Source organism: Molossus molossus, unplaced genomic scaffold (assembly GCF_014108415.1).
Source record: "Molossus molossus isolate mMolMol1 unplaced genomic scaffold, mMolMol1.p scaffold_m16_p_1, whole genome shotgun sequence".
Taxonomy (NCBI): Eukaryota; Metazoa; Chordata; class Mammalia; order Chiroptera; family Molossidae; genus Molossus; species Molossus molossus.
This window is the reverse complement of record NW_023425344.1, coordinates 59,519,258-59,546,147: the sequence shown is the minus strand read 5'-3', so window position 1 is coordinate 59,546,147 and position 26,890 is coordinate 59,519,258. Positions and strand designations below refer to the sequence as shown.

The following is a 26,890-nucleotide window of genomic DNA, read 5'->3' as shown; positions in this document are numbered from 1 at the left end:
AGCTGGTGTAGCAATAGTCATATCCTAACAAGGCAGACTTCAAAACGAGGGCCATAGCCCAGCCAGTTTGGCTCAGGGGTTGAGTGTCGACCCATGCACCAAGAGGTCCTGGTTTGATTCCTGGTCAGGGCACATGCCCGGGTTGTGGGCCAAATCCCCAGTGAGGGGCATACAGGAGACAGCCAATCAATGTTCTCTCTCATCGATGTTTTTATCTCTCTCTCCCTCTCCCTTCCTCTCTCTCTCTAAAATCAATAAAAAAAAAACAAGGGCCATAGTAAGTGACAAAGAAGAGCACTACATAATATTAAAAGGATTGATCCAACAAGAGGATATAACTGGTAAACTATATGCACCAAATATGGGAGCACTTAAATATATTTATATACTTATGGAGGACTTCAAGGGAGAGACTGACAGCAATAGTGGGGGAATTTAACACCCCTTTGACACCACTGGATATAATTTATAGACAAAAAATCAAGAAGAAAACAAAGACCCTGAACAATGCACAAGATCAGATGGATTTAATTGACATTTACAGAGCATTTCACCCCAAAGCTGCAGAATATACATTCTTCTCAAGTGCACATGGGACATTCTCAAGACAGACCATGTGTTAGGACACAAACTAAGTCTCTAAAAGTTCAAGAAGATTGAAATCATATCAAGCATCTTCTCAGATCACAACGGCATGAAACTAGAAATTAATTACAATAAAAACTTTCAAATACATGGAGACTAACTAGCATGTTATTAAACAATAAATGGGTTACCAAGGAGATCAAAGAATAAATAAAAAACTTCCTGTAAATCAATGAAAATGAACACCACACAAAATCTGTGGGACACAGGAAAAGCAGTCCTGAGAGGAAAATTCATAATGCTACAGCCTCAAGAAACAAGAAAAATTTCTAATAGACTATCTAACCCTACAACTTAAAGAACTAGAAAGTAAAAAAAGAAAAACCCAGAGCAAGTAAAAGGAAAGAAATAGTAAAGGTCAGAGTGAAAATAATGGCATAGAGACTAAAAGAACAATTCAAAGATCAATGAAACAAAGAGCTGGTTCTTTGAAAAGATAAACAAGATTGATGAACTCTTAGCTAGACTCACCAAGAAACAAAGAGGACCCAAATAAACAAAATCAAAAATGAAAGAGGAGGAGTAACAACTGACTCCACAGAAATACAAATAATTGTTAGAAAATACTATGAAGAATTATATGCCAACAAATTAGACAACCTAGGCAAAATGGACAAATTTCTAGAATCACACAGTCTCCCAAAACTGAACCAGGAGGAGTCAGAAAACTTGAACAGACCAATCACAACTAAGAAAATTGAAACTATAATCAATATACTCCCAGCAAACAAAAGCCAGGGTTTGGACAGGTTCACAGGGGAGTTTTACCAAATATTCAAAGAAGAACTAACACCCATTCTCCTTAAACTATTCAAAAAAAATTTAAGAAGAAGGAAGACATCCAAGCTCTTTCTATGTGGCCAGCATAATCCTAATTCCAAAACTAGATAAAGACACTACAAAGAAAGAAAACTACAGGCCAATATCCCTGACAAACTAGATGTCAAAATCCTTAACAAAATATTAGCAAATTGGATCCAGCAATATATTAAAAAAATTATTCACCATGATCAAGTAGGATTCATCCTAAGGATGCAAGGCTGGCACAGTATTCATAAATCAATATATGTGATACACCATATAAACAAAATGAAAGATAAAAACCATATGATCATATCAATAGATGTTGAAAAGGCATTTGACAAAATCCAGCATCTATTTCCAATAAAAATGCTCAGCACAGTGGGAATAGAGGGATCATATCTCATAATAAAGTCCATATATTAAAAACCTACAGACAACACCATACTCAATGGAAATAAATGAAAAGCATTTCCCTTAAGAACAGGAACAAGACTGGGATACCTACTTTCACAACTCTTATTTAACATAGTACTGGAAGTCTTAGCCATAGCAACTAGACAAGAAGAAAAAATAAAAGGCATCCAAATTGGAAAGGAAGAAATGAAACTGCCATTATTTGCAGATGACATGATATTGTACATAGAAAATCCTAAAGACTACATCAAACATCTTTTAGATTTAATTAATGAATTAGGCAAAGTAGCAGGATACAGAATTAGCATTCAGAAATCGATGGCATTCTTATACACCAATAATGAACATTCAGAAAGGGAAACTAAAAAAAAATTCTATTTACCATCGCAGCAACAACAACAAAAACAACAAATAAATACCAAGGAATAGACTTAAGTAAGGAGGTAAAGACCTGTTCTCAGAAAACTGTAGGACATTGGAAAAAAAAACAGAGGAAGATATAAAAAAGTAGAAACAAATACCATGTTCATCAATTGGAAAAATCAACATCACTAAAATGTCCATACTACCCAAAACAATCTACACATTCAATGCAATCCCTATTAACGTACCAATGACACATTTCAAAGATCTAGAACAAATACTCCAAAAGTTTATATGGAACCATAAAAGACCCCAAATAGTCATAGCAATCTTGAAATAGAAGAACAAAGTGGGAGGGATCACAATACAAGATATCAAGTTATACTACAAAGCCACCGTGATCAAACAGCTTGGTACTGGCACAGAATAGGCATGTAGATCAATGGAACAGAACAAAGAACCCAGAAATTGACCCAAGACAATATGTGCAATTAATATTCAACAAAGGAGACAAGAACACACAATGAAGAAAATACAGTCTCTTCAATAAATGTTGGAAAAATTGGACAACTACACGTAAAAAAATGAATCTAGACCACCAACTTACACCACACACAAGAATAAAGTCAAAGTGGATAAAAGACTTAACTCGAACTTGTGAAACCATAAAAATCTTAGATTAAAATGTAGGCAGAAAAAATGTCAGACATCATACCTAGCAGAATTTTCACTGATGCATCATCTAGGGCAAGAGAAACAAAGAAAAAATTAGTAAGTAGGACTACATCAAACTACAAAGCTTCTGCATGGCAAAAGAAACCAGCATCAAAATGAAAAGGGAGCCCTGGCCGGTTTGGCTCAGCGGTTGGAGCGTCGGCCTGCGGTCCTGAGAGACCCGGGTTCGGTTCCCGCTGGGGGCGCGTGCCTCGGTTGCAGTTTGTCCCCGGCCCCGGTCAGTCGTGCGGGTGGCAGCCACTCAATGTGTCCCTTTCACATCAATGTTTCTCTCTCTCTCTGTTCCTCTCTCTCCCTCCTGCTCTACCTGAACAAAAAGCAAAAAAATGTCCTCGGGTGAGGGTTAAAAAAAAAAAAAAAAATGAAAAGGGAATCCACTCTCTGGGAGAACATATTTGCCAATGATACATCGGATAAGGGGTTAATATCCAAAATATATACAGTAGTCATACAATTCTACAAAAGGAAAACAAACAATCTAATTAAAAAATGAGAAGAGGCCCAGAATAGATACCTCTCCGAATAGGACATACAAATGGCCAAGAGACATATGAAAAATGCTCAACATTTCTAATCAGAGAGATGCAAATTTAAACTACCATGAGACATCATCTCACACTGCCAGAATGGCTGCCATCAACAAATCCTCAAACAAGTGCTGACGAATTTGTGGAGAAAAGGGGACTCTAGCACACTGTTGGTGGGAATGCAGACTGGTGCTGCCACTGTGGGAAAAAAAATAGTGCTTCCACAAAAAATTTAAAATAGAACTGCTATTTGACCCAGTAATCCTGTTTCTAGAAATATATCCTAAGAAGCCTGAAATGCCAATCAGAAAGAATATATGCAACCCTATGTTCATAGCAGCTCTATTTACAATAGCTAAGATCTGGAAAAACAGCCCAAGTAGCCATCAGTAATGAGTGGATAAAAACTGTGGTACATTTACACAATGAAATACTCTGCAGCTATAAGAAAGAAAGATCGCTTACCCTTTGAGATGACACAGAAGGACTTGGAGAGTATTGTGCTGAGTGACATAAGCCAGTCAGAGAAAGACATGTACCTCATGATCTCATTTATGGAACATCATAAACAAAATAAGCTGTCAATGAAAACAGATCCAAGGTCATGGAAGTAGGGAACAGACTGACAAATCTCAGAAGGATGGGGGCTGGGAAGGGTGGGAAGAGATAAACCAAAGAACTTATATGCATATATGCACAACCAATGGACACAGACATCAGGTTGGGGAAAGCAGGAGGGGGTGGGAGCAGGGAGGAGGGGGAAAATGGGGAAACATCTGTAATACTTTTAATAATTAAAATATAAATTAATTTTAAAATAATGATAAATAATAAATCTCAAAAAAAGAAAGAAGAAATGGCTTAATAATGAAAAAAAAAAAAAAACACACACACAACAATTGTTATTCCAAAATAGCTCACTACCTTACCCATGTTCTAAAAAGAAAATGGAATAAAGGGTGACAAACACAACACACTTTTTCTTTTACATACATCTTGGATTTTGCACCCACCAGGCTTCCTTACATCTCATTGGCCAGATAGATATTTGTCATGTGGCCACACCTAACTGAAAAGAAGGTAAGAAAAGTTTATGTTTGGCAGTCCTGTACATAGCTAAAAATTTGAGTCCAACTAGCATTATTTGCCATCCATTCATATGGTGACCCAAATATTTATGAGAACCTCTCTCCTTCACATAGAATATTATGATCACCTCTACAAAGGAAATAATTCCAAAGTCCCTTTGGTTACTGTACCCAGCTAAAAGTCTCTGCTTTCTGGATGTTAACCCATTCCATTAAGCATAAATATGAAGCCCAATGGTTTGACACCCTAACACTAAAACATAACTTTATTTGTCCCCAACACACTCAATACACAAGGCTTGTGAAGAAGATAGATAGAGCTAACTAAATTGACCCTACTGGGCAAGGGGGATTGGGAAGCATACAGCAGTCACTGGGCCATGGCAATAATCAAATCCTTCTAGGTAGGAGTTACAAATATTCCATGATCCAACAATAAGGTAATTCCCTTTATTAGTCTCATCAGAAGTCCCTGATTCTGCTTTTTGGAAAGAAATGTGCATTTTCCTCCAAAGCCCTTAGTTCTATCTCCTGCAAGGTGCTTTGCTATCTTGTGTCCTTCCTTGCCATGAATTAAGTAGGTATTACAAGGACTGCTCTTCTTAGAAACTGCAGTGTTTTCGCTGGTCTGGATTTGGCAGCCCAGGGATTTCCTAAGGGGTTAAACAATTACAGGCTTTTCCAGGCTATGTTGTTGTTCTTTACCCATACAATTCCCTCAAAATCTTAGCAAGCTTCCAGGCAATTTGTTTTGGATTCATTCCATATGTAAGTAACTATAGCCAAAGATCTAATCTAGATGTAGTCTCCAAGCCTGAGGATGCTTGTCTTTTCCTTATTACCCTGTGTACTGTGCTTACCCCTTCTCTGGATGGAAGCTACATCCAGGCTATCTGAGTCATTTTGTTTGGGTAGAAAATCAATACCCTTAATTTGATTTTGCCTCTGGTCTGGCTCCCAAATCTGGCAGGGCATTGAGCTTATCTCCTACTAAGGCCGTGGCTTTGAAGCTACCAATTATAATTGCTTTGGTTTGGAGTACAGAATGAGTTGACTTTTTCAACCCCTAAAGGCCTCAAATTATAGGACTCACAGTGAAATTATTTTGTTAACCTGACATAGGAGAGCCTCTCTTAACAGAATTGTATTCCTTTCTACCTCTGCTTGCAGACTGGAGCCTGAGCTCATCTCTGTCGAAGGATATTGTTGCAAGAGCATGAAGCAGCAAACACACATCAAGATGCTGCAGCTTTCCTATGATTTCCCCTAATGTTATTTAGGGCTCAGTTACCATGTGGTCTGCCTTCTAAAATATTGCAAGCAACACTTATATCAATGCTTTGCCCCCGCATATCAGAACTCAATCAGCTTCTAAACTCCAATATCTGTGTCTCCGCTTCCTGCCTCCTGCTTCCCAACTGCTAAACATAGAATGCCCATAGGTAGGTTATGCCACTTTATGCACTCCATTTCTGGTATCAAATTCTACTTTAGTTAGGATGTTGCTTTGGAATATGTAACAGAGATTCAAATACAGTACATAAATAAATTAGAGGTTTGGTCCTCTCATATTAAAGTCTGGAGGTGGAAGTCCAGGGCTATTATAGGTTACACAGGCCCTCTCTATCATAGAGCTCTGCCATCTCTGAGATGCTGCTCTTATCTGCATGCTACAACATAACTCATCACCACAAACACTTTTCACAGCAGCAGGATGGAAAAGGGTGGCAGAGGGCATCCCTTCCTCCCTTTAAGAAATAGCTGTAAGCTGCACATATCACCCCCAAGGGAGCTTGGCAAATGTGGTCTTTACACAGTAGCCACATGTCCTGCTACTTAACAAGAGTCCTTTCTTTACAGGAGAAGGGGAGGAGCAGGGAGATCAAGGAACAAAAAATAGTCCTTGTTACAACCTCAATGATGTGACATTATTTATTTGGCTCGAACATATTGGGGTATTGTGAACCAATATTTATAACAATAAACACTAAGTTGACTAGATTATTATTTTAAGAACAGCTGCTGGTCTAATAATATTTATAGAATATTTTACAAGGTATAACATCCAAAATATAATTTTTGATATAAATAGATATAAATGTACAGTTTACTTTTTACCTAGTAGGCAGTTGATAAATAATTGTTCAATGAAATGACCAATTAACAAATACTTATTGAGAACATGCTGAGGACATAACTGTGTTAGATACCAAAGATTTTTTTTAAAGTATGACATATATTCCCATGATGGAGGAATGTGGCAGCATTTTACTTCATGATATTGGTGAGGAAAAGTGTTGAATGCACCTAATAAAGGTATAAAATAACAGTATATAAATAAGTAATATAATGATAATGTATAAATAATAAATATAATAATCAAAGCATTTTCAACAAAATTTCCAATGCTTGCACAGAAAAAAAATGCTTTTCTAAATTTAAAAAATGTTCTTAAATAATTTCAAATGAACTACAAAACTTAGATAGCTTCTTTTTAACTCTGGATAGTGATAGTTACTCCAAGGGCAAATGAATTAATTAGTAGTTTTTTAAGTCTTTCAACGGTTTTTTAGAAATAATGTAGATATTTTAAAGATCTCCACTGTCATGGACATGAATTAAGGTTTACAGCTCTGGTGCAAGCTAGAGGAGGGGGAGGAGGAGGAGAGGGAAGGGAAGGGGAGGAGGAGGTGGAGGAGGGGGAGGAAGAGAAAGAGGAAGGAGAAGAAATAAAAAATCCTATAGTGCATTAACATTTTTTTCACTCATTTGCCATACTGATAGTGCCAACACAAATTTGGTGTAAATGCACAGACTCTCAAGCAACAATGTGCAGCCTTTCTTTGTTCTCTATGCTAAGAGTTGTAAAAGTTTAAGGATCAAACAATACCAACTATATAGGCTTTAAAACTATCTAAGTTAGAGCATTCACTAGTTTTAACTAAGATACATTTGGAAAACTGACAAGTGATCACTTATGTATAATAATGAGAGGTAAATTTTTGAAAAATATAACTTTAGTGGAATAATCCTGAAAAGTGAACTATAATAGGTTACCAGTTTAAGGTATCAACCAATTGGTTTCAGCAAGTTTGAGTCCATATTCTAAAATCTAAAACTTAGTTATCTTTCTGTAATCCCAGAGTTTCCTGTCATGTCAGTATCTATGTTATGAAGGAAAGGAGACTTAGGTGAAATGTTTTTAGTACAACTGCTGTATCAGTTGCCTAGGACCTCAGCAGCAGCATGGAAGTCTGGGAAATGCTCATGCATAAGGTTATTGCCTTAGCTGACTTAAAATTGCCCCATACAATGGTACATATCGATCCTTAGTGAGGCCTTTAAGGAAACAAGCAGGTTGAAAAATGGGTTACAGGAGACAACTGCAGCATCTGCCTTTAGAGCTATCAACTCAGGAATTCTCTCAATTATGAAATCTTGCAGAGAAGTTATTTTTCTTTCTCGAAATTCAGTGAGGACAACATTCCTTACTCCCAATCTGACATTTTTTTATCATTATTGTCTTGTGAATCATCAGCTCCATTTACTCTGGGAAATCTACATCCTCATCACCACCCATGTTGTTCATCATCTCAGAGAAATGATCCAAATTAGACATCTTCATCTGAAGCATCTTCCCAGTTTTTCCAATTATTCAAGTCCACACTAAGCCAATTAAGCTTTGCCCTTTCTTTTGTTAACTTGGCCATGACTGGCCAAGCGTCTCCTTTTCGTAAACAACATAAAATTGATCTGCCTATTCTTTTACACTTGGAATCATCTGGATCAATACAGTGAAAAAGATCAATTTCATTTAAATGTTTAAAATGATCACTTCCTCCAAGAAAATTGAATATAAGTTCGGATTTTCAAAATTTACATTAACATCTTCACTGTCTTCAACATAAAATTCAATAAATACACAGTCCCCTCCATTGATCCTACCACTTTGCAGAAGCAGGCTACGTTGGGGGACGGGGCCAGGAGTTCAGGTAAGTGGGTGGGCTGGCAGTGGCCCCCTCTCCTGTGGAGAGTCCTGTGGTTTCCCTCTAGTGGGGCCCCTTTTTGCTTCCCTCAGATAACTGCTGCAGCAATGGGCTCAACCTGGGTCTCCAAATGCATCACCCAGAGAGAATAGCCCCTCAGCCAGGGAGAAGAGGAAGTGTAGAAAAAGGGGGCGAAGGCAGAAAATGAATTGCATGAGTGGGAGCGAGGGCTGGTGAGTTTAATTGGTATTTTGTAAATTTAATTCTTACATTATACCAAATAAATATCCCATTCTTAAAGTTTTAATGTAAAGTAACTAAATATCTAGCACAAAATTGTGCATTAAATTACTTGAAAACTTTTAATTTTAAAGTTTTTAAGTAATTTAATCAATAGGAAATAAGTGAACTATTTGTTTGCAACCATCAACGTCATTTGTGCATTTATATAAAAAATAAAATAATTCATTTATTGTTTTGAGAAACTGAGGAAAGCAGACTTGAAGCAGTACTTTTTTTTTTTTGGTAACTTTATTTCTCAATATTTGTTGTTGCTATTGTTGTTTTTTTGTATTTTTTTATCCTCACCCAAGGACATTTTTCCATTTTTTGTTCAAACAGAGTGGGAGGGAGAGAGAGGAAGAGAGAGAGAGAAACATCGACATGAAAGGGACACATCAAGTGGCTGCCACCCGCACGACCAACCAGGGCTGAAGACAACCTGCAACCGAGGTACGTGCCCTTGGTGGGAACTGAACTCCAGACTCTTTGGACCACAGGCCAACGCTCTAACCGCTGAGCCAAACTGGCCAGGGCGAAGCAGTACATTTTTAAAGGTATTCTCATTTTCTCACAAATGTTTCTCTCTTCTGTCCTTCCATCTTTGAAGCAGAATTTAGCTATCACTATAGAGCCTCTTTAAGAATACATAGCTGTAGTAAAATGCTTGGTTTAATCACTCAGGTCGATGACACACCCATATTGTTTCCACAAAAGATCACCTTAAGAGAAATTGCACATCTTTATAAACTCTTTGAGATCCCTTTTTCCTCTGTACTTTGGGGTATTTGAGAACAGATGAACAAAACAAATGAGAGACACTAGGTGCAGGGAAACAATTGCACGATATCTGCCACACCAAGAACAGACATTCTTTCAAGTTTCCTTGATGAGAGTAAATTTTTGTTCTTTGAGAGCAAAGTCATTTAGTGCTCTCTTGGGCAAACATAATAAGTAACAAACCTGAGAAATACTTTTCATTCAAAATAAATACTGCCCGGCCTGTGTGGCTCAGTGGACTGAACTTCCTCCCATGGACTGAGAGGCCCCAGTTGATTCCCCATCAGGGCACATGCCCGGGTGGGTGGCAGGCTTGATCCCCAGTAGTGGGGTACAAGAGGCCAATTGATGTTTCTCTCTCACATTGATGTTTCTCTCTCTCTCTCTCTCTTCTTCTCGCTCTCAAAAAAAAACAATGAAACCATATTTTTAAAAATAATTAAATAAATAAATATTAATGAAAATATCTGTGAAGGATGGCAAGTTGGGCATACTTATTTCCTTGCATCCAACTCCAGATTCCATTCCTATGAACAAAAGTACATATAAAAAGTGTTGTACAGCCCTGGCCGGTTTGGCTCAGCGGTTGGAGCATCAGCCTGCGGACCAGAGAGTCCCGGGTTCGGTTTCCGCTGGGGTACATACCAAAAAAAAAAGTGTTGTACAATGTATATGAGCTAGAAATATTGTGCCAGAACTAGACTTTCTATTAGAAATAGCATAGATTAAAAAAATGAAATAACTAAGTGCTGATTCCCAACATTGTATCATTATAAAAGAGTTTCCATCTCTATTTGCTTTTAGATTTTTCTATCTGTATTTATAAGTTATATTCAGACATTCCTTCCTTTAGTCAACAAATATTTGTGTTCTTTTTCTGAGCACTGTTTAGGCCTTGAAATTCAGAGAATGTTCCTATCCTCATGAGCTTACAACTTGCCTCCGTGAAGAACAACACGATTCTGTGAATGGAGTATGCAGCAGTATCACCAGAAGTAAAAGAGGGCCACCCAGAGCCCCGTGGGCAGACAGCAGCTGGGACCTGCACTACAGGAGCAAGCCACTCCCCAAACAAAACCTTTGCAGCCACATATCAAGGGCATTCAATGGCAACTGAGCTGCCAAGAGCAGAATTCAAGTTACAGATTAATAGGCACTGACTCTGAAGATAAAGAGGCTTCTCTGTAATGCCCATAAGCCAACACTTCAGGAAGACTAGATACAGATTTTCCATATATTCATGCAGCTGCCAATCCAAACAGAGAGCTAGAAATAGAAAATCGGCCCTAACTCAGTGGCTTCTCCAAGTCTGTTACACAAATGGAGGGGTACGGGGTATGGAGGAAGAGGAGGGGAGGGAGAAAAAGGGGGGAGAGGGAAGAGGAAGGGATGGAGAGGAGATAAGATATAGGGAATAAACAACTCAATAACGAATCTGGAGACCAGGGGAAAGGTCTGAGTTTAAAACTAACTCAGACCAGTCAGAGTAGAGAGTGTATTTAAAGCCATGCTAATAACAATCATCAAGGATGCAAAGAAGACAGTCCAGGAGCACTACAACATTAAGAAATTGAGAAGATGGGGAGGAGACAGCAGAGGAAATAGAACATGAACAGCCAGAGAAGAAAACCTGGGAAAATTCTGAGGCTAAGTGAAGACAGTGTTGCAAGGTAGAGGAAAAGATCAGCTGGGTAGAAAGCTGTGGGAAGTCAAACAAGATAAGGATTGGGAAATGGCCTTTGGCTTTGTTTATTTTATTTACTATCTTCTCTTCTGCTGTAATGTAAACACCATAGGGGAGGAATTTTTTCTATCTTAGTCATTAAAAATTCTGAGGGACTAGAACAGTGCCTGACACTTAAATCATGTTTAATAAATTCATATTAGTAATTACAAAAATCTCACTTATGAATATAAATATAATGATCTAAAATAAAATAGAAAATATTTTATCATGGTAAATGTTTGGAAACATTGTTGAATGAAAAACTGCAAGAACTTTGCTATAAAGCTTTAGGTTCTAGATGGCAACAATGTAAACACAAAATTCAGAGACAGTAAGAGTACATAGAAAAGGAAACTTGGAAATAAAACATAAATATTTGCATTCCTGCCATGGCCAAGTAGCTCAGTTGGTTATAGTATCGTCCTAGCCATGGTTTCAGGTTCAATACCTGGTCAAGACACATGCAAGAATCAACCAATAAATGCATAAATAGGTGAAACAACAAATTGATGCCTCCCTCTTCCTTTCTCCTTCTAAAAATCATTAAATAATTTTTTTTTAATTTGTATTCCTAATTTCTGCTTTAATATCCAGATCATTTCTTTTACCTACACCTTGCACATTTACAAATATGGTCATTGTTTACATAATGTTTTGCAGTGACACATTACAAATTATAACTCTTAATCCCGAATCAACTGCTTTCAAAAAATAATATTTAATTATATTAAAAAACACTGTAAAACTTCACTGGAATCATATTAGTTATGCAACATCTCAAAGCTGAGTAACACTCTTAAAAATCAAAATTTTATAATCATGTTATAATAATTAATGAGTCTGTACTATCTAAATGTGGTATAAGATTTTCATAAAACAGAGTTTATAGTTGAAAATGACATGAAATTTCAGCACCATAGCCACCAAAATAAATGAACAAGTGAAGAATGCTGATGGCCTAGTGAGAATGCAACAGTAACATTTCACTGAATAAATTTAAAGCAGAAACATTTCTAGGAAGTTCCTACTTAGACTTTATACTGAGATATATAGATTAGGTGTTTCTATAACTATCTTACCATTAATATAATTGTACAAGAGATTTTATATTCTCATAGATACATTTCTCCTTTCTCACCAAATTTTAGGCAAAAGAGTACATGAGTCTTTCAATTAAGTGTGCCCTATTGTTTCAACAAGGCTAATAAAGAGTCATTGAGATAAATAACTCTAGAGCAATTAGTTAGTCCCAGCTGATGACTGATTTTATAATGTTAGTTGAATATTGGGTGGGATGCATGGAAACCTACCAGAATTTTCCTAGGCTCTTTGCCAGAGAGAATTCTTGTCAAGAAAAACAGTACTGTGATTTCAACTTTGAACTCTGAACTGTACATTGTGTGAACTTGTCAAATACTCATCCCACAAATAACCTCATGCTCTTTCTGAAAAATCTTGCCAAATGCAATGAATCTGATTTAGTGGAAAAAAGTGTTCAAGGCCAAGAAAAATATACACATTGTGTATAGAGTGTCAATAATTTTGGAAATATTAGTTTACCTCTATTCATGATTTTACTTTAAAAGAATGCAGTGTTGTTTCTGCTGAAATATTTTTACCATAATTAGTTCATTTTTCTCCCAAGGAAACATTTTCTTCATATGTTACTACATTTGTACATTATTTTCTTAGGGTAATTAATTCAGCTGGTTAAAACATGATGCTACTAAGGTCAAGGTTTCAAATTCTGCACCCCAGCCATTCCCCATTCCCATGCAGATCACTTAAATTATTAAAATTATACCCTGTGGCCTAAATCCTGCCCAAACCACTTTATAGAATACAGATAAATAATAGCCCTTGCCTGTTTTCAATGTAGAACAGACTTCTTATATAATATGTTAGAAGATAGGGATAGAAGCTGATGAAAGTAGAAATACATGGAATTAAGAATCAAACTAGGACTAAGAGGACAGTCATTAATGGGAAGAACTTCAATACACACAGCCAAGGAACATCATCAAAAGAGAGTTCAGAAATAATAACAACAGGGGTTAGTTGTAGGGATGCTCAACAAACTACCAAAAACATATCCCTTCAATTTGTTATTTTTATTGGACCACCAGCTTCTTCAGTGGCTTGTTCTGGCATATTAACTGCATTTTCTTCTGAGAAATGTAAAATTCAAAAGAACAGCTATCCCTTAAAAATCACCTAATGATTCTCTTTTATAGTGTTATCATCATAATTAGGTAGTTATTAATATTAATAATTGGAAGAAAGCAAAGGGGAGACCAGACATTATAAGCATGGTCATCTGGGGAGCTTTACCAGGAAGCTACAAATTCATGTTCCCTAGGGAACCACCAGTCTATTCCTTGCAGGTCACTGGGGGAAGGGATCCAACAAAGGGGAAAATGGGCACACCGGCAATGAAGTTGGGGTGACATAGGGAAGGTGCTTTCCGGGGAACAGTCTAGCTTGGGGCACAAGGGTCATTGGCTAGGAGGGTAGCCCCAATGCAAGCCTGTGAAAATTTGGGAATACAATATCCCCAGAAAAAGCCCCCTTATTCTGCTCTTGCACTTTCATATGCTCCATGACCTGCACTCACCTGCCATGTGGCCTTAAGCAGCCACATGGCTCATGGTCGTGTGGACCCTACACACAATGGACTGCAGCTGGGAACACAAGCTAAGCTAGCAGGATGCTGGACTGGACTGGACTTTAATATGGATCAGAGACTCTAGGCAGTGGTCTTAATTCTAGACCTGCTGAAGACAAGATTGGCCCTTTTCCATGGCAGGACAGAGGGAAACAGGAATTGGTAATCCAGGGGTTTAATTTCACAAAAGTAAAGATAACTCATCCTCTGTGGGAGTCTCAGGAAATGCCTTTGCTTGCCACAGTGCAAGAACTCCACTTTCAGCAGTAACAGATGGGGACATAGAGGGCACCCCACTGATAACTGTAGAATCTAATGTATGATAAATAGTAGCTATTTAATAATCATTTGTGAATTAATACAAATAGATTTTTTTAAATAAACACATCAGGAATCTTCAGCCAGCAATATTGAAAAATAAAGTCTGAACTTGCCATTAAATATAAAAAAATAAAGAACATGGCTTCCCATGTCCTTTTACACAAATTCTATGCATTATAGGTAGTTGAAATAAAATGTCTTAAATGCCCTCATCAATATATTATAATGTAATTTCCTATCTTGTTTAGATACCTAAACTATTATTTAATGTAGCACTTTAATTTGGGAAAGGAAATATAACATTAATGGTGGCAACTACCTCCTATGAGGAGTGGTTCTTAATGTTTTAGCAGTCAAATAACTCTTTGAAGATCTAATTTTAAAACAATAAGCCCAAGGTAAGAAATGTGCATATCTTACACAAAATGCCATATCCAGTTTTGGGACTATTCATGCCAGTCACTGAAACCTAAAAAAAGTCCATGAGGTGTAGATTAAGAAAACTTCCTATAGAGAAGATGAACCATAAAGTTACAGATTTGTTATTACCTTTAAAGGTCAATAAAATATTAATTACATCAGTGCATAGTGTAATATCCTACACATTGTTGGCACCAAATAAATTACTTTTCATTTCTATTTCCCAAGCTAAAATGGGTTTTAATAGGTATTAATAGGCCAAAAGTTATTAATTGGTGGTATGCAAAGTAAAATAAAGTATATTGGATAGAAATTATGTAATCAAATAAGCTTGGATTATTTAATTATGTGGAATTATGTATTTAAATGCTAGATTAAACAAAGTTAAGCATGTTTTGCTTTACTACACAACTTTTGAGTGTTGTTACTATATAAATATATAAAAACGGGATAGATTATGGAGCATTTTCTCATCTTCTTTTGATCATGAATTCCCCTTTTCCTCAAAACACCTGTTACTTGTTGGAAATTACTTATGATGAGTGTAGTAAGAGCTATAATTGTTTTTATTAATACTGAATTTTGAATGAAAATAAACCTATGTTTAATATACATTTCATTTCTCTTGAAAAAAGACAAGATATCAGAATAAAATAAAAACAATATATTTGAGCAGATTTCTTAGAAAATTTCTTTGGAACAAAACAGATAATTTTTTATACTCATACAGAACAAGTGTTACACAAGGCAGGGTCACCGGTAACAGGTAAACAGTGAGGCAGTTTGAGCCTAGCAGAGAGGGACCCTGCCGAGAGCCTGGGGGTAAAAATTTCAGTCCACATATGGGGCTGCAACAGTCCTGAGAAATGGTACCTTTGTACAATGCTTACCCCATGGGAGTATTTTCCTCTAATTTTTGCAGACACTATGTGTATTAGCAGGAACCCTGAAGCAAGAATGCAGATATTAAATAACGAAAATTGATTTTCAAAATGTTTGTTTTTAAAACACATTTTGCACTTTTTTAGATAAAAATGCCAAATTTTTCACAGCTCATAACCCAAACAAAATGAAAAAGAACTTATGGGGGAAAAAATGACAAGAGCTAAAATATTGCCGTGCTTCCTACTGAACTTGACCCTATGCCCATACTCAACCCTACTGAGAATGGTGACTATTCTTTTTTATTTATTTATTTCTAGAGAGAGAGGAAGGGAGGAGGAGAGAAAGATAGAAACATCAATGAGAGAGAACATCGATTGGCCATTTCCTGCATGCCCCTCACTGGGGATTGGGCCCACAACCTGGGCATGTGCCCTGATGGGGAATCAAACCACCAGCCTCTTGGTGCATGGGTCGATGCTCAACCATTGAGCCACACTGGCTGGGAAGAATGGTGACTATTTTATAGTTCTTGAGGTTAGATGAGTGACTTGGTATCACCCCACTATAGCACTTTACCTCTTATTTACATTTTATAAGTAATATGTAGGTCAGTGGAGTGGTAGTTAAGTCAGAATGAAATAAGAAAGAGGCAAATCAGCTATTAGATAACTGATAGTTGAAGCAAAAATTATAACATTGTCTGATGTGCTTAAATATATTAGAGGAGATATTTAAGACAATTATATTATTTAAAGAAAGGAGAGTAAAATGATTTAAAAGTAGTTAAGTCTTCTATAGTTCACTCAAACTAGAAAAATAACTATATTAGCAGATGATAAATACATATGTAAAGGTAATATCTACAGCAATCACTAAAAATATATGCAAAAGACACACTCAAACAATATAGATAAATCAAAATGAAATTATAAAAAATGTGCAAGTAATGTACAGGAAGAGAAGAAAAAGAAAAAACAAACAAACTGAAAACAAAAAATAAAATGGCAAGCTTAAACCTTGACATATATAGTGATAGACACGTGATAGAGGCGGCAGAGTAGCCTCCTTAGCAGACAGAGAGATACAGATCTTTGTGTAGACCCTGACTATCATGACTATCAACTTCAAGGTGAAATCCAGTGACACCATTAAGAATGTCAAAGCTAAAATTTAAGACAAGGAGGACATCTCGCCTGACCAACAGCATCTGATTTTTGTGGGCAAACAGTTGGAAGGATGGCCACAATCACTCAGACTGCAATATTCAGGAAGAGTTCACCCTGCTCTTGGAGCTTGTCCATAGGATGGGTCATTGAACCCTCCCTCCACCAGCTGGCCCAAAAGTACAACTGCAATGAGATGATCTGCTACAAGCGTTATGCCTGCCTGCACCCCCACAATGTCAGCTGCCACAAGAAAAGTGGCCATACCAACAACCTGTGTCCCCAAGAATGTCAAATAAGGCCACTCTATCGCCTCCTGGGCCCTCAGGGAGGCCCCCTGCATGAACCTCATGTCCTTGGGCCTCAATAAAGTTTCCCTTTCATTGATTGGAGCAGTAAAAAAAAGTACATGTATGTTACATGTAAATGGCCTAAATATACCAATTAAAAGACAAAGATGGGCAGAGCAAATTAAACACCATGGATTAATTATGTTGATGTAGGGGGCTAAAATAATAATTTTTCCTTCCAACTTGTAAGTTCTTTTAGCTGGGTTAATAATCAAATTAAAAGAGGCAGATTAACAGAAGAAAATGTAGAAAGTTTATTATAAATGTATATGCCATGGGTGTCGTAAGATATGAGAGGCCAAATACAATGGGCAGTTGAGGTTTATGTGCCATTTTGGACAAAGGGGAAGGAAGAAACAGGGGCTGGGAGCTCAAAGGGGAAGTAGGTAAGTCATAGGTAGACCAGAAAAAGACAATGGGACAGAGGAGACTATAGCAGAACAGGTTTTTGCATGGATCCTTCCTGTCTACCATACTTCAACTAGGCTGAATATGCTAAGATTCCCTTCCTGAAGCAGGCCTTTCCATCTGAGTTCTCTTAGGCAGGAAAGGGGAGCACCAAATAATATTTCTGAGTCTTTTGTTCTTAATAACCAGTTCAGAATCAATATCCCAAAAGGCACATTTTTGGTGCGGTAAAATTTTAGTGCCTTTCAAAAATGTACTAGACAATTTGACATCCATAATTCAGAAAATGAAACTCGGCCTAAGTTTTACCCTTTATGCAAAAATTAGCTCAAAAATAGATCACAGATTAAAATGTTAAAACTATAAAACCTTTAGGAAAAAACATAGGAAAAATCTTGGAGATCTAGGATTAGGCAAAGTGTTCTTAGACTTGACAACAGAAGCACAGTCCATAAAAGGAAAAACGATAAATTGGAACTTATCAAAATTAAAACCTTATCCTCTGCAAAAGACCATGTGATAAGCATAAAAAGAGAAGCTATAGTCCAGGAGAAAACATTTACAAACCATGTATCTGACAAAGGACTAATATCTAGAATATATAAAGGACTCTCAAAACTCATGAGTTAAAAAAAAGAAAAAAAGCCCTGGCTGGTTTGGCTCAGTGGTTGGAGCGTCGGCCTGCGGTACAGAGAGACCCGGGTTCGGTTCCCACTAAGGGCATGTACCTTGGTTGCAGTTTGTCCCTGGCCTGGTTGGTCGTGCGGGTGGCAGCCACTCGATGTGTCCCTTCACGTCGATGTTTCTCTCTCTCTCTCTTCCTCTCTCTCCCTCCCGCTCTATCTGAACAAAAATGGAAAAATGTCCTCGGGTGAGGATAAAAAAAAAAAAAATCAATTAGAAAATGGTTAAAGACATGAAGAGACATGTCAACAAAGAGGATATACAGATGGCAAATAAGTACAAGAATAAAGGTCTAGTATTATTAGCTAGTGGGAATGCCTTAAAATCACAATAAGATATCATTATACACCTACACAAATGGCTAAAATAAAAACTAGTAATACATCACGTGCCTGTGAGGATACAGAGACTTTGGACCACTCATACTTTGCTGGGAATGTAAAATGTTACAGGCACTCTAAAAAGTCTGGCACATTCTTAAAAATGGAAATGTAACTACCATCTGACCATCTGACCTTGCAATCACACTCCTGTGCATTTATCCAAGAAAAATAAAATCTTATATACACACACACACACACACACGTACACCTATGTTTATGACAGCTTTATTCATAATGACCAAAACAACCCAAGTATCATTTCATGTGTGAATGATTAAATAAAGTGTGGTACATCCATACCATGGATAACTACTAAGCAATAAAAGGGAATAATATTTTGAAATACCCAATAACCTCAACCTCTAAAGAATAATGCTGAGTGGGGAGAAAAAGCCAATCCCAAAGGTTACATATTGTATTATACCAATTATATAACATTTTTGAAATGGCAAAATTACAGAAATGAAGAACACATTACTGGTTGCCTAGGGTTATTAAGGATTAGTGGGGAGAGGTAGTGTGTGGTTGTAATAGGGCATCAGGAGGGATCCCTGTGGTTATAGCAATGCTCTGCATTGTGACTGCATCAATAACAATGTCTTGGCTGTGCAATTGTTAAATATTTGTAAAATGTCACATTGAGGGATATTGGGTAAAGGGTGTTGAACTCTGAAAGGAAAAATGACACCTACTAAGAAGGGCTCCTGGTGGCTAACTGGGCTCAAATAAAAAAAAAAGCAGAGCCTAGTAGCCATTTCTGTACAGGGACCTCTCACCAAACTTGCATTTCACAGAGAAGTCTATTCAATAAACTGCCTGCCTCTGTGCTAAACTGCCTGCCTGCATTGTTTCTGTCATCTGAGCCAGCCCTTATAAGGAAGTTCCTGGAGTCCTATTTCAACCAAAATGACTGAGGCTTTCTCCATCCAATTGTAACAGCACAGCTCCCATCAATCATAGAGGCTCTATTCTGACCAATCAGGACATTGCCTTTGGACCAATCAAATATTGAGGATTTGGAGTCCTCATTTGCATGAGGACGGACCTATCAGAGACCAGAGGCAGGGACTTCTGTCCATATAAGCCAACTCCTCCCTGGCTTGGAGAGCACACTTACCCTTTACACCAAAAAATGAAGACTGTGTCTTCCTGGCTGAGCTGAAACACCTAAGATGTCACATCAGAGAGGAGCAAAGCAGACCAGTACCCAGTAGAGCAGACCATTGAGAAGCAGAGCAGAGCTGTCTGGCCAAAGAGGGGCCTGAGCCCAAGGCCACCTGGCCCCAAAGCTGTCCCAACTGTTGTGCTGTTTTCACAGCTATGCTGTATCACTTAAGCTGTTTTCACTGAGTAAAGTTTCCTTCTTCACTGCACCCCAGACTGGGGATTCCTGTTGGCACTGAAGTGGAGCCAATGATAACAGGTTGACTAAGTACATGGGATTTCTGTATAATTTCTTACAATCGTTAAGTGAATCAACAAATATCTCAAAATAAAAATTTTAATTCAAGAACAGTTACATAAAGAAGAGTAAGAATGTTAACAGCTTTTATAGTCAACAGAAAATTAAGAGATGCTTGTGGAATTTATATATGAACCTTAGTTTCTATTCACCTCCATCAATTGTCTTGGTTTTATCTCTAAATTTTGTCTCGACAACCTCTTCTACCAAAGGCCCAGTCCAATCCCAAGCTTCTAGTTTATTATATTTCCTGTCTTCTTCCAGTAATGCAATGAAGTCCAGAAAGAAAGCAAGAAATGTGTGTTTTTTTAAGTATTGGTTGATCTTTTATCTTCTAAGAAGAGGGTGATATTCTAAATATTTTTTTTAAATCCAATGAGTCATGAGGGCAGACCTATCAGAATGAACACCAGATCATAACACTAATGACTACAACATGCATACTAAACTCCCTAAGATTTTGAACTTCAAACTTTAAAATTTGCATTGAAACTAGCAAGTCTTTGCAAATTGAAATAAACTTATGTGATGCTAAACTAATTAAACAAGAAGGTGGTGCCTGGGTGGCCTAAGTAAGCAAACCAAAATACAAACCTATAAATGCCTCAGGGTTACAAAAGGACAACCAATTGGAAACAGAGAACTAGTCTTTAAGATATAGCCAATCTACTAATTTCCTTTCTTTGCTTCCCTATCTTCTCTATATAAGTCTTTCCCTTGGCTCTTGTCAGCAGAGAGCTCCTAACCTAACCACTTCTGGTTTGGTATTGCCCTATTCAAATAAATTTTTGTTCAAATAAACTCTTAAACTTTTTAATATGCCTCAGTTTATCTTTGAACAGTGGTCACTCAAAATTGGTCACATTTTTTTTTTTCTCAATATTTCTTAATTGTCTCTAACGATTAAAAGACTTGTTAGTGGTAAAAAAGCATCCTTGCCTAAAACTCACTACCAGAGTATGTGAAAAACAAAGTTAACTTCACAATGAATTCTGCCAGATATATAAACATTCATAGCAAGGAGGCACAAACTCAGTTCTGTAAACTAGATTAAGTCCTCACTTGCCCTTGGGCTCTTCAACAAGAACCTCATATTAAAGATGGATTCAGAGACAAACACAGCATTATGAGGGCATGATTAGATGACCTCAGCATCTGCTTAAATCAAGCAATCCCCCCCCCTTTAAGCACTAAAATAAAGGATTGAAGAAAAGTTTACATATCTATATTAATCTAAAGGGGTTACGCTGTTGGATGCTCCTATTTTTTCTACCCCAGCCATCCAAAGTGGTGGTGCTTAGATAGTTTCTACTCAACCCACATATCTTGAAATCTCCTATTTCATCAATAAAAATTTATGTCTAATATTACTTACGCTAGCTAACATAGTTTACCATCTCCTTTTATCCATATGGCAACCCTCTTAGTAGATATTACTAATGGCCCCATTTTATATATGAGAAAACTGAGGCTTAGAGCTATTAGTACCTGCCCCATGGATGTTCTATTATCAAGTGGTGAAATCCAGATTCTAACTCAATTTCTTGCTCTTTTGAAATTAAAGCTATCATTTAGAATTGAAGGTCAGGTAAAGAGCTAAGGGAGTCATCACCACCAGACCAATATTACATGAAATGTTAAAGAGTCTTCTTGAAGCAGGGAGGAGGAGGAGAAGAAAAATATGAACAATAAAATGGCAAAAGCATATCTATCAATAATTGAATCTAAAAAACAAAATAAATAAACAAGCAGAACAGAAACAGACTCAGGTACAGAGAATATTTTGATGGTTGCCAGATGGGAGGGGGTGTGGGAGAATGGGTGAAAAAGGTGAAGGGATTTAGAAGTACAAATTAGTAGTTATAGTATAGTCATGAGAGTGTAAAGTACAGCATAGGGAATATAGTCACTAATATTCTAATAGCTATGTATGGTGTCAGATGGGTGTGAGATTTTGAGGGATAATCACTTAAATTTTATAATGTCTAATTATAATGTCTAATGTGGTGTACACTTGAAACTAATATGTCAACTATAATAGAAAAATTAAAAAAAACAAAGAAGATTCTAACACAGATACTCAAGGCCCAAATGCCTATACCTGCTCTTAACCATTTGTGACCCATTGTTCCTATGTTTAATAAACACTTCAGGCTCCTCCCCCTGGAGATTCTGATTGGTCAGGCCTGGAAATCTACTAAGCAAGAGATCTTCCCAGAAGATTCTATGAACAGGCAAATTTGGGAAATCCTACACTATGCTATGCTGAATCTCTGAAAATTCTAACATACATATAACTTAAATTCTAACATATATGTAACCTAAATTCATAGGTTCTGGCTTTTAGATTCACTTTTTTTATGAGGATGAAGAATAGTAGATATTCTGATATTCTTTAAACTTTGTATATTTTCTATCTTTTAGAAAATTGTTAGCAAACTCCATGTCCATATATATGGATCCACAGTCTTCTAGAAAACATAGCCAGACATAATATAACAGTCATATTAAAAAACAAAAAGCTAAAAATAATGGCTAATAAGAATAACATATTTTTTCCTTTCATAATTCTCTTATAAAGTAACTGAAATAATCCTTATTAAATAATCATTGAATATGTTCAGGTAAATAAATGTGGATACAGTCAACATGTTAACTGTCAGACTGATGTTTCTAAAAAGCCAAATTTAAAAAAAAATACTAAAGCTCTAGGAACTCTGTTAAAATATCTTTGATACTATAAGAAAAGAATACTTTTCCCTCTGCCCTTCTAGATTCTTGGCTGAGACCCCCCTGTAATAAAAAACATATTAACAGGAGAAAAATGAATAAAAGTTGAATATTATGTATACCTCCTGTATATAAGGGACAGACCCAGGAAAACTGGCTAGCTCACCAAAATGGCCCAAACCACCACTTTAAATACCAACTCCAGCTAAAGATAAAAGATGTTACGGGGAGGGGTAAAGCAAGGTAAACCAGAGTAAGGATGTGGTCTAGAGTTAGCTCATTGCCTTCTCCATTGATTAAGAGTTTTTAGAGATTTAATCATCCTCCTCTTCCTGTTATGGAGAAGAAGACACCCTTACAAATGGAGATTTCCCTTGTAAATGTAAATATCCCTTACAAAAAGGTACCTTGTACTAAGTTTTCAGAGCTTTTCCAACCTCTTCTCCTTCTTTAAAAAATTAGCTCAAGATACTCCTTATGCCAAAGAGGTATATTTTGGGGTGGCAAATTCTCTTCCTCTTCACTGGTCAATTTTATTAAATGTACAGATGTTATAAAAATTTGATATACACAGCTGTTGACTAAATGATCCTTTTCTGTGTACTTGGACAAAAATCCAACTTTACGTGCTTTATGAATTTAAGCACATACTCAACACATATACATGCATGCACCCCCCACACACACAGCATTTCTACTGAGATCAACTTTCCTCCCGCTTGTTTACCAGACTTTTTACTTTAACCTAAGAGTCTGCTATTTTTACACGAGACTATAATCATTCCCCAGTGTAAAATTGCTATCCAGGCCATTCAATGGCTTAATTAGCAACACTGCTTTTTTACTAACTACTCCACAATGAAGGAAATGTTTTTCAACAGTGAATATGTAAGAAGGCAACATGTGATTAAAATTCAATGCATTATCTCTTTCAAATTTTATTACTGCAGGTGCAGAACACAACTGTTCAGAGGCTTGCTAAGGTCAAGGTTCCCTTTCATTCAAAACAATTCTATTTATACACCTGTGTTTACAAAGATTCTAAATTAAAAGACCTAGGAACAGATAATGGAACAAGAAATAACACTAAATATTGTCTTCACGGACGCCTAAATCAGTCCTTTCCCAAGAAAAGAAAGAAGAAAAATCCTTGTATCTAGCAAAGGTATCCCTAGAGATATGTGTTCTCGGAAATTTATGTGCAGTAATAAATTTATTAGATTACAAGGAAAAAATCATCCCCCAATGGAGAAATAGGAGCAACAGCTAAGACTTTGCTCTGTGTCATTTATTCTATAGTTATCCCTTTCAATTCAACAGGTATGTATTAAAAATCTATTATTCATTCATCCAATATTTACTGATAGCCTACCACATACCCTGGATATACAATGTTAAAACATCATGAGAAATTATAGCATAGGCCTTGCAAGATGTAAAAAAAAAAAATGACATAGAAAATAGAAATACTAAGCACACTATACACAGGCTATCCAAAATAATACCAAGATCTATGAGAATTCAGAGAAGGAAAGAGGTGCACTGATGCAGTGAAGGCTTGCAGAGTGCCTTCCTTGTGCTGACACTATTCTACGCCAAGTGACTTGTTTAAATCTTTTTTTCTCTTTTTTAATTTAAGAATGTAAACACACAAAGAGTGAGAATAATATATTAAATCTCCCAAGCACCCATTACTCAGCTTCCACAGTTAATGGCTTTTGTCATTCATTTCATCTGTCATCTCTCATTCTTCCGCACCCCTCCTATGTTAAAGGAAATCCCACACATCTTATCATTTCATATTTATCTCTAACAGATAAAGACTTAGAACACCTGTGCACATATACACATATAATACTATTCTCACACAACCATGCGTTACAAAATTTAAATTCTTAAAAACAACTCAAAATAAATTTTTTTAGCATATAATCCTATTTTATTATTAATGTTTTTCACCTACTTAATTGAATTTACCTACATAGTTTTTTACCTACATCATTTAACTTAATATTCTACATGGACTTGGTTATAGAATTTAGTTTACTTTGAAGTTTTACAAAACATATTTCAATCTTCATGTGATTGTGGCTGTTGAAACAAGGGTGTCCCAGATCTCGCAGATATTTCCAGGTGGTTTGATTTTGTTTAATTTTACACAGTGGAAGGGAGGGCATTCCTTCCCATACTATCTTTTTAAGTGTCCACAGCCATACCATGTCTTGAGTAACTTGCAAGTCTTTAGATCATTGAAAGGGGTATCGTTCCCCACTCCACCCTAACTAAAAGGGAGCTAAACAGTCTCCAGTAACAGATGGCACCATTCCTTCTGGACAAAGTGATGGTTCTTTCTGGTCTGTCCAGAGTATTCAGGGCCCTATCTATATAAACTGTTTGATTAAATAATGTATTTTTAAAAGTCATGAGCCTGTATCATGTCTAGTGATTGATGACAATTTAGTATAATGGTTAGAGAAGAGGTACTTAGGTATCTTTATACTGTCCAACGAATGCATGTAGTGGTTCATCCTAATGTTTAGATAACATCTTTTCTTTTTTTTTTAAATCCTCACCTGAGGACATTTTTCCATTTTTGTTCAGATAGAGCGGGAGGGAGAGAGAGAGAGAGAGAGAAACATTGACGTGAAAGGGACACATCGACTGGCTGCTACCCACACGACCCAGCCAGGGCCGGGGACAAACTGCAACCGAGGTACATGCCCTTAGCGGGAACCGAACCTGGGTCTCTCTGGACCGCAGGCCGATGCTCTAATCGCTGAGCCAAACTGGCCAGGGCGATAACATCTTTTCTTAAACAGGTCCAGAAACTATCTCTTCATTTTCTTTATTGTCAAGTGTGTTACTCTTGGTTAATTTCCTATCCCCTTCAGCAAGAAAAGGGTATCAACACTATTATTACTCATAATGCCATGGTTTTATGGAACTTTTTAGTATTGAAATAACATTAGACTTCATTACCTTTGCATTTCCCTAATACCTACTCTTTCATGCTGAATCCATCATCCCTTAGGAAGCTGCCTCATCCCTGGTTCTTGTGGTCTGTCGTGAGTATCCAGGGCCCCATTTATATAAACTATTTGATTAAATAATGCATTTTTAAATTATTATTAAAATAATAATAATGAATGCTGGTGTCCAATCACTCTCAAAAGAGGATATTGTGCTATATTGATGATAAGCACAGAAGCAAGTCTTACCCAGAGGATGCAGGGAACTGTGAATGATCATTCCTTTTCTGGTCATGTAAAATGTATCTTTGGAATTTTATAATGCAGAACAAACATCCTCCAATAGTGCCTCTTCTTCAACTCCTTTGGCTATAGTCACCGCATTTCTATAAGGTGATCTTTCATGTGAAACTGCAGCTCCATCCTCCTCACACCACTACAAGTGGGCAGTAAGGGGAAGAGCCGTGGGCAGAGAGAGAAGAGTCCTGCTGGAGCAAGAAATGCCCCACTCCCTTCCAACGTGGCTTAAGACTAACCAGGAAAACATGCATCCACACAGATCAGACACAAGCGAGGACATCGATCATGAGGGCCCATAGATGTTGAGAGCACTGGTTTCATTTCTAAAGTCCTCAGAGGGCATGGGCATGGTCACTCAGAAGACACCTGTAGAGGGGTGAGTGGCCACCATGGATAAGGGGAAGGGTCATCTGAAAATTGGGTGCAGTAGCCTAGAGGCAGCACCACAGTTGGAACACATTGACAAGGCATGGGCCTGTATAAGCAATTCAAACTCAAGACTCAGTCAGTTGCCAAAGCCCATAATCTATGTGTCAGCACCATCTGGCGGTTCATTCTTGCCTGATCAGAAAGAAAACTAATGCGCCCGTCAGAGAAGGGATCTGCTTACCAAACTGCCTGCTAGCACTCCCACCCAGCCAGGGGGCCAAAGCAACAACAAAGGCAGGAGTTCCAGTGCTCACAGGACAACTGATTGAGTTCCATCTGTTGGGTAGAGGGAGAAGAGCTCCCCCAGAGGGAGACACAGGGACTGCAGTCCATACAGTTCAAAACTTGCCTAGTGCTGCTGTGGAACTCACCAT

At 37.2% G+C, this 26,890-nt stretch overlaps 1 protein-coding gene and 2 pseudogenes across 2 annotated transcripts in view; 1 reads left to right on the top strand and 2 right to left on the bottom strand.

The window, feature by feature from the left end:
* The window catches only part of CFAP299 (cilia and flagella associated protein 299), a 619,623-nt gene that overhangs the window by 521,409 nt on the left and 71,324 nt on the right, over nucleotides 1-26,890 (bottom strand). The window lies entirely within an intron of this gene.
* LOC118636916 lies at nucleotides 8,065-13,988 on the bottom strand (annotated as a pseudogene).
* Nucleotides 14,987-17,171, top strand: LOC118636849 (annotated as a pseudogene).